This window comes from Tenebrio molitor, chromosome 8 (genome assembly GCF_963966145.1).
Source record: "Tenebrio molitor chromosome 8, icTenMoli1.1, whole genome shotgun sequence".
In the NCBI taxonomy this organism is placed as follows: domain Eukaryota; kingdom Metazoa; phylum Arthropoda; class Insecta; order Coleoptera; family Tenebrionidae; genus Tenebrio; species Tenebrio molitor.
Window position 1 is genome coordinate 8,550,601 of NC_091053.1, and position 9,118 is coordinate 8,559,718.

Sequence of the window (9,118 nt, forward strand, 5' to 3'; positions counted from 1 at the left end):
TGAGCGGGATGACCTGGTTCGCTCACTAGGGGAGCGAACGGGCCGGAAACAGGGGATGAGCGGGATGACCTGGTTCGCTCACTAGGGGAGCGAACGGGCCGGAAACACAGGATGAGCGGGATGACCTGGTTCGCTCACTAGGGGAGCGAACGGGCCGGAAACAGGGGATGACCTGGTTTGCTCACTAGGGGAGCGAACGGGTCGGAAGTCGGGGGTCGGAAGCGGAGTCGGAGGTGTATTGGGAGCCGGTTCGGAGCTGGTGCTAGGAGTCAGGTGGATGGTCGGACTTGGGATCGGAGTCGGAAGGTGCTCGGAATGGAATTGTCCTCTGCAGGCTCTGCGCGGGCCTTTTATTGCCTCGATGGCTGCGCGCGGCCGTTTACTCGCGGCTGTGGCGGTGGGGAAGCTCTGTTCAGCGCGGAGTCCGGGTATTGTCGGCCGGAAGAAACACGGGTTCCGGGGCGGATTCGGTGGACACGGTTGAGGTAGCCGGCTCCGCGCTAATTTTCTGGCCCGGCTCGGAACGGAATTTTTCCGCCACCGGGAGCGTTTCCTAAGTAACTTCGTTACAGCATATTGTTTGAACAACGATAAGCAGTTTTATTTTACTAATTTTAGTCTTCAAAATTGAAATTAATGAACGTAAATAATTTGACAAAAACGTAGTAGACGATATGGGAACAAAAATTAGATTTTATATTTTATTTTGTTATTTATTTTAATCATAGCCTCGAGGAGATCTCGCTACTTATTTTTTAAATGAAAGTGACAAAAGTCAAAAGTGGAGATGGTCAGGTGCTGGCTGGTTGAGCCGACAGGGACGCTATTCTGGCGGCCGCTCGACGTACTATCATTCCGGCGCGCTAGAAAATATTTTTTCACAACGTTTTCGACAGTTTAGGATATTGAATTGTATTCTGTCCGATAGTTTAAAAAATCTTCAAACCTTGTTCCAAAAATGGTTTGAATATTTTCATCAGAACAAAAGTTAACAGGGGGTATAAGTTTTACCATGCAATTCCCTATGGCAACAGTTAAAAAAAATGCACTGTATACGTCAAAAACGTATTTTGTATACAGGCTATTTCACGGGTGATAATGAGCCTAATGGAATAAAAAATGCACCCCACAATATATTTTCCAAAAAAGCCGGACATTTTAATTTCAGTAGCCAGCTTTTTTCGGAAATGTACGGAGGGTCTCATTTTTATTCCATTCGGCTCATTATCACTCGTGAAATACCCTGTATTGTATATTTGTTCACAGTTTTTTCAATTGCTGGGCCGTGCCATTGCCATCTAGAACACAAAGCCTTAAGGCAGCAATTGTTTTTGATCGTGACGTCACAGTAAAGGCTTCATCGAAAAACGCATTAAACCTCCAGAATTTAATAAAAACAGTAAAATTTTTGGTTAGCACTCTTTTTTTTAGTAGAACGATGTGTTTAGGCTTTACAATTACTGCGTCGTGGAGTAAAATGCCATTAATAACGTGAAAATTGTCATTTACAAGTGAGGTTAAGGTTGTGTATTTATTGTTTTTGCGTAATTTTTACTTTGTGAATCATTTAAATAACACCAAATCACAACAAATGCTTCTTACGTCTTAATTATATGTGTAGCAAATATAGTTTCAACTAAATTGCCCTTCAACGACTTGTAATCACGAAAATGTTGATAGGGTATAAAAATACTTCCCAGGTTTCAACGTCTCTTGCGACGTCTTATGAACTGTAAATACCCTGCTATCAACTGAAACTATTATATACACTTGCCACCAAGCTTTTGCTTATCTCACATTTTTCCATAAGAATGATTAAAACACCGTATTTGATATGTACTTTCTGAAAATGTAAACAAATGTCAAATTTTGACGTTTGGCCTTCCTCGTGACGTCACACGCTGTCTGGCTTAAGGCCTGGAGTTCGAGATGGCAATGGCCGTGCGTACTGTAGTACTCTCTGGTTAGCTATTGTACTGGGTGTTAATCCTTTCCTAAACACTATTTTTTCGTTCTACCGAAACTGTATCGGTTTTTTTATTTTCTGTTACCTCTTCCATATCGTGTATGAGAGAAGCCAACAGAATTTTCTCCTTTAAACTGTACGGGATTTTCATTTTGCAAAAGAATTCAAAACAAGCTGTCAGAAGGTGTATGGTATAACCATGGCAACTTGACTCAAACGAAACTGGAGTAGGACTCAAGTCTAACTTTTACGAGTTTAGCCGAAATAATGACTATAATACGGATCTAGACTTGAGCAAAACTCAGGACTTGAGTACAACTTACCCAAGTTGGACTTGAGTTGCCGACTATAAATACCGGCCTTAGTTACTTACATAAAATGACATCATCATCATCATGCAGCTGTATTTGACAATCAAATCTACGGTAAAGTTATTGACCCTGAAATGAATCTGAATTAACCAAGAAAATGCTTGAAGAGCCAAACAAAAGATGTTGTAGAACTTCATAAATTGTTGTAGGAAAAATCGATGTAGATTGTAGACTTTCTTTAAGGTCACATGTGTGATCGTTTAGCGAAAATTGTCTGTCGTTGGGTGTAATCTTCTTGCGGGACTCCATTGCAACTTACACTTGCAACCCTCAGTGCTAATGGAGCGAATATTCAATGGAGCACGTTTGACAGGTCCTGTGACCCACCAACAAGTATTTTTTGTTTTATAATTAATGAATTTTATTTATGTTAATGATAATGTTGCTATAATTACAAAGATTAACAACATTATTCTTTTTCGATGCGTGCATATTCAATATAGTTAAAAAAAAAGGCGATTAATTCGGACATTGAGTTTCTAATAATTTATTAAATTAATTTCGATGACCACAATATACGAGTACGTTGTATCATCAACTATTTCCCTGCAACTCACCTTCCTGCCGATTTCGAGTGAAACCGAAGAAACTGCTAAAACTGTTGTTTATTTTAATATTATTTTTCTTAACCTTCCACCACCTGGCGGCACGGCAATTTTTCCGGAGTACATACACTATTACGAATAATAGTGTACAAGTAATAGTGCAGTGCTTATCAACATAATTAAACTTTCTGGTTTATAAATACAGGGTGTCTCAAAAATGGCGCCCCATCTCTTGAGGGGTTAAACTATTTGAAGAGTTGAATTCAATTTCGTTGTAAATTTTTTTTTCCAAGTTATACACATTTTAAAATAAGCAAATTTAGCAACATCGGTTGGTATGCACAATTAACCAAACCAATTCTCTTTCGAGGTCCATGTTGCCACTGTTCTTTTAGCGTATTTTGGTAGGTCATTACTCTAAAAAGAAGGACTTCTGTGTTGTTTCACTACCCAAAGGGTCCTGGAAAAAGTAAAATTGTAAAATAGTTTATAATTCAGCTGTAAAATTTGGTAATAAAGGAGATAAATCTCTTTGAAATCATCATATTTAAGCGCAAGTTATACAAAATCTGTTGGTCCGATCAAATTTTATATTGAGATTTACCTTACCAGACTTCTATTCTTTAAGACCCTTAGGAGATTGGGCGCCATTTTTGAGACATCCTGTATAATGTGGTTGTGTATCCTTTAATAAGTTTATTATTTTAGCGAATATATCATGACGTTTCTTATATTAGCTTTGAGCCAAAACGGTGCAAGAAGAAATGATGTGTTCAATTATTTCCCCTTCAGTTCCGCAAATCCTACATTTATTAATTATCGATTGCAAACCGCATATGTGTTTTTTATAATTTCTTGTATTTATAACACGATCTTGTATTGCAAATATAAAACCCTCAGTCTCAGGGTGAATATTTGATTTTTTAAGCCATGCGTGAGAAGCTTCAATATTAATTTCTGGTTGTTCCAGTTCTTTAAAATATCTCCCATGTAAAGACTTATGTTTTATATTTGCTATAGTGTCAGGTATATTTGGCTCAACAATATCTGAAATTATATTATCACTTAAATTTAAAGGTGTGTAACCTTTATCCGCTGAAACCAAAGCATTAAAAAAACTGTTATCACGAGCTCTATTGAGAAAATAATTTTTTAGTGAAGCAATTTGATTGTGTTGTAGAATTTCTAGATTTGAAAAACCCCTACCACCATTTTCGCGTGGTAAATTAAATCTTTCAATAGCAGATTTGGGGTGATGTTTACAAAATTTTGTAAAGAGAACTCTAGTTTGAATGTTTATATTCTTTAAATTAGTTTTGGACCATTTTATAACACCAAAAGAATAGGTTAACAATCGAACAGCATATGTATTAACTGCTTTAATTAAATTATTACCGTTTAATTTTGATTTTAAAAGAGATTTAATTGAGTGTTGAATATGATTTGATTGATTAATACCTAAATATTTATAAAATTCTCCTTTATTTAAATTTTTAATGATTTCTCCTTCTTTAGTTATGTATTCTAACTTTTCGTAATGACCGCGACATATTGATTGCATTTTACACTTATCAATACCAAAACTCATCCCAATATCATTTGAGAAATATTATTATTATTATTATTACACAGTCCTAGACTGTGTAACAACATTTTTGATGTATAGAAGTAAAGACATAATATCTATAAACCGAATGCACGATGTTAATTGCCTGTGTTCGACTTTGAAAATGGACATCCGGTATATGACAGTTATGTTCATAAATAAATTTAAAAAAGTGCAAATATTGTTACTAATTTATTTTATGAAAGTTATGAATAATTCGTGTACAAGCTAAGAATATTTGCTTAACAGTGAATTTGCGTAAAATACAAATTTTTACACGGATTTTTTACGATTATCTAACAATAATTTCAGAAATGCGAAAAACGACCTTCCTCACAGTTGAGTATTTGAAATATATAGGGTGTTAGGTAAATGATCTGCCAAAATGTAAACAGTTCATTATCAGTCAAAATGGGGTAGATTTTTCCTCTACTATTTTTTTATTTGGATGCTAATTTCGTTCAAAATGGGGGGCGGAAAAAAGGTACCCCATCGTTTGAGAATCACAATTAAGAAAAAGTTTCGTTTCCAAGGATATTACTTACATTTTTTACGGTAGTGGTGACTGCAAAAATACAATTTTCAGTAGTTCTCAACGAGTTGGTGTACTTTTTTTGTCAACAGATTTAAAATGAACTGTGCAGCTGAGTCAAACGACTGATAACTTTTTTTGGAACAGTTAGTTTATATGTACAATATTCTTAATATAACGTTACATCACAGAAGAAATGAAAAATATCTAACTTGATTAGTTTGATGAGTTCAACTCTAATAAGGATTGCCAGTAGTATTTGTTTGGAATTAGTTGTTTTGTAATTGACGAAGAACGAGAGCGTAAGTTAATCCCGTACGAAATACCTGTAAATATTATTTAGACTTACATATTTAATACGCTTTTCAACTTACGGAAAGTGCTAACTGGTAGTTTAAAGTGACTCCAGCGAAGGAAAATCCTATGGGTTTTAGACTATTTGACAAAAAAATTAAAAGAATCTTTTTATTTTCTGCATTCCATTCGTACCACGAACAAGATGATAGAGTATCAAAAATTTTAGTAGTCTGAAATATTAATGGATAAATATTGGGTGATTCAAAATGGTTGTTGATAAATATGGCAACTATGTACGAAAATGTATGTGGCAACTATATGGATGGGGTATAGATGATATTGCACATTGACTTGACAATTTTCAAAATTGCGAGACTATGAAATGTCAATGAAACGTCAACTCTATCCTACCTACAGAGTTGCCGCATACATTTTCGTACATAGTTGCCATACGTATCCACAATCATTTTGAATCCTCAATATGTGGTAATTTGCTTCTTCTGTTGAAACTTGCCTGATTCAGAAACATTTGTCCTGCCACACAGAAGATGGAAACAACAAGGATGTTTATAGTGCTCATTAGAACCGAACGAACTCTCAAAATGGTGCTTATGTTTCCTTTACTCTAAAATGAATTATTAGAAATTTTAAATAGTCTTAGAAAATTCTTCTAAAACGAGATATTACGAAATACTTACGTTAAGAAAGAAAAATATCATAGAAGTAGTACACAGAGCACCAAGAATCGTCATTATTGCCATCACTAGACGCACAATTCGAAGAAGCATATCTATTAACCTGCAAAAAAGTCGTTAAAACCGAAGAAATTAAATATTGCTTTTACCTTTTCATGTAAACGTGATGGTCGATACAAAAACGCAGTTTCTGAGATATTGTACAGTGAAAAGATTCTCGACCACATGCACCTTCAGGATTATCAGAAATTTGTAAAATATGTTCGTTAATGAGAAACATCTGTACGTGCGTCAACAATGTTCCGTAAAACAGAGTTCCGGAGAACCGAATCGACGAGTATACCACAAAGGGGATGGTTGAAAAATAAATCCAATCAAGAATTATCGCCCAAGTTCCAAAATGTTTCTCAAAAATTATCGAAACAAGAACCCAATCTTTCTGATCGCCAAATATAGGTAACATTGTTACAGCAAAAATTAGCCCAGTACTAAGGAAAACAAAATTCATTTTCAAAAATATCTTGGATTTAGTAACAATTTTTTGTCTTGTTTCGAGACCGGCGCTGTCTTCTGACCAAAAACGGTTTTCAACCTCACTTACTAATTCAAAAATTTTAGGTTCAAGAATTACGGCAAATACCATCGTTACTTGAGCCTAAATACTCGTAAATTATTATTAATTCAATTCTAGGGTGTTTTAGTTACTTACATAAAATAACATCATCATCGTGCAGCTGTATTTGGCAACCAAATCGACGGTAAAGTTATTGACCATGAAGTGAATCTGAATTAACCAAAGAAATGCATGAAAAGTCAAACAAAACGCGTTGTAGAACTTCGTAAATTTGTTGTAGGAAAAATCGATGTAGATTTTCTTCAAAGACACATATGTGTGATCGTTTGGCGAAAATTTGAAACGTAAGTGTCTCCCGTTGGGGATAATCTTCTTGCGGGACTCCATTGCAACTTGTACACCTCACTAGTAATGGAGCACTTATTGCATTTCCTGTGACCTACCATCCACTATTCTTTGTTTTATAATTAATGGATTTTATTTATGTTAACGATAATTTAACGACTGTTTTCGAGTTCGTGTTCCATTTAAAATTAAACTAAAACTATTGCTGTAATTATGGGCCAGTTTATAGAAAGAGAATTCAATATTTAATTCGAATTAAATTTTAATGTGCGATTAACCCATGAATCTGAAACTTCGATTGGTTCAATCTGATCACGTGTTCAATTAATCCCGCATTTGACCCTATGTTTTTCGTTATGTTCATATTAGTCCAATCAATAGGGACTTTTACCTTGCAAAAGGTACAGAAAAGTTTATACTTGGCAGGTATTTTCTATTAGGCATATTATTATTGCTGGGTTTGCGACCTTGGGGGGTTGCCGCTCGCCCCGCAATATTGGTGAATAGGGCTAGAAAATCACATTTTCGCGATTGTTTCATTATCCGTGCGAGATACGTCTATCTAAGTTATTATAAAAAATGTAGGGCATGCAATTCTCTATAGTTTTTGTTCTTTATGTTTTTTTGTCAGATCAATAGTTTCGTAGTTACAGCGTGTTGAAATCGAGCATTTTTATTATTTTTGTACTTTTTACTCTTTTCCACACCACCACAGGGGAAGAGCAATAGGGCGCGTGTTTTTTTTTAACGTGTTGTCCCCAGTAGGGATAGTCCACGATGCAGTGAAAGTTTCCTGTTTTCTCTTTTACTGTTTTCGATCTCTTTGTGAACATAGAGGGACCCGTTTGATTTAGATCGATCCGTATAGATGAGCTGAATTCGTCAGGACATAATAATAATAATTAATTATTGTGTTTCTACTTTGCGTCTGTATGAAAGCCACCGCGTGAGTAACAATAATTATTGTTTGAGTTGGCGAAAAAACCATAGTGACTTTTAATTTAAAGGTCCTGCTCCAAATGACTCCAATTATCAACAAAAGATTACAAAAATCGCGATGTTTCAATTTGAAATTTTTATCAGTCGAGTCAATTAAGCCGAAATTACACCAATGCGGTTTCCTTGTTTTAAAGCATATTTCCTAGAGGTTACTTCGCATTGGCGTACACGAGGCCTCCGTGAAAATAAACAGAACATAATAAAACACAACAAAGTCAAAATGTGGAGGCGAGACGCCCGTAATTATGTTGATTAGCACTGCACTATTACTTGATAGTAATATCCGTAATAGTGTGTGTACTCCGGTAAACTTGCCGTGCCGCCGGTTGGTGGAGGAATATAAAAAATTTAACAAATTGATTTTTACCTTTTTTATAAGAAGCCGATGTAGCACTACATCCTGTGAAGGCATGAATAAAAAAAAGATGTTCTGTTTTGATATTTACAAATTAAATTCACGTAGATAAGTATGTATCATATCGATAATTAATAACCTATCAACTTCTTCTACTTTCTCTTCAACCGATTCAATCACAACATTGCTTATTAATTTAAAACTTCAGTTACCAACTATTAAAAGATTACCAAAAGCTTGTAGACATTTAGCTGCAGATAAATTAAGCTCGATTATTAATAATAAAATTGTCTTTCTATCAAATCAATCTCGTCCTTTGAGAATCTTTTGCTTTTCTCCTATAGAACTTTCAATGTAGCAGAGAAATCTGATAAGTCATTGGATAAGCATATAAAAGTAAATCTTTCTAATTTTCAAGTTCCTCAAATACGAACTGTTTCTAAGAAACGTACAAATTGATCATTGGCTAAGAACGTGGAAACAAAAGTAGCCGATTTTGATATCAAAGGAGCTGTTAAATTATTGTCTTCGGATGACTCATTAGCTTCATTCAATGAAGATGTTGCTGAAGAATTAAAAACAAAAACATCCTTCACCATCTCGCGAACTTTTTTTCCCAGACGCTTTCAAACCAGGAGACTTTTCTTTAATAGTAATAATAGAGAGTGCTGTTGATTTGCTTTATCAAAGGTTATACTCAGTTTTTGATAAACATATTCCGAGGAGGGGTGGGTCTCTTGGCACGTATCCTGCTTGGTTTGACAGGGAACTGATATACTTAATAAGGAGGAAGTATAAGGCATGGCAAAGATATAAGCGTTCAGAACGAATTC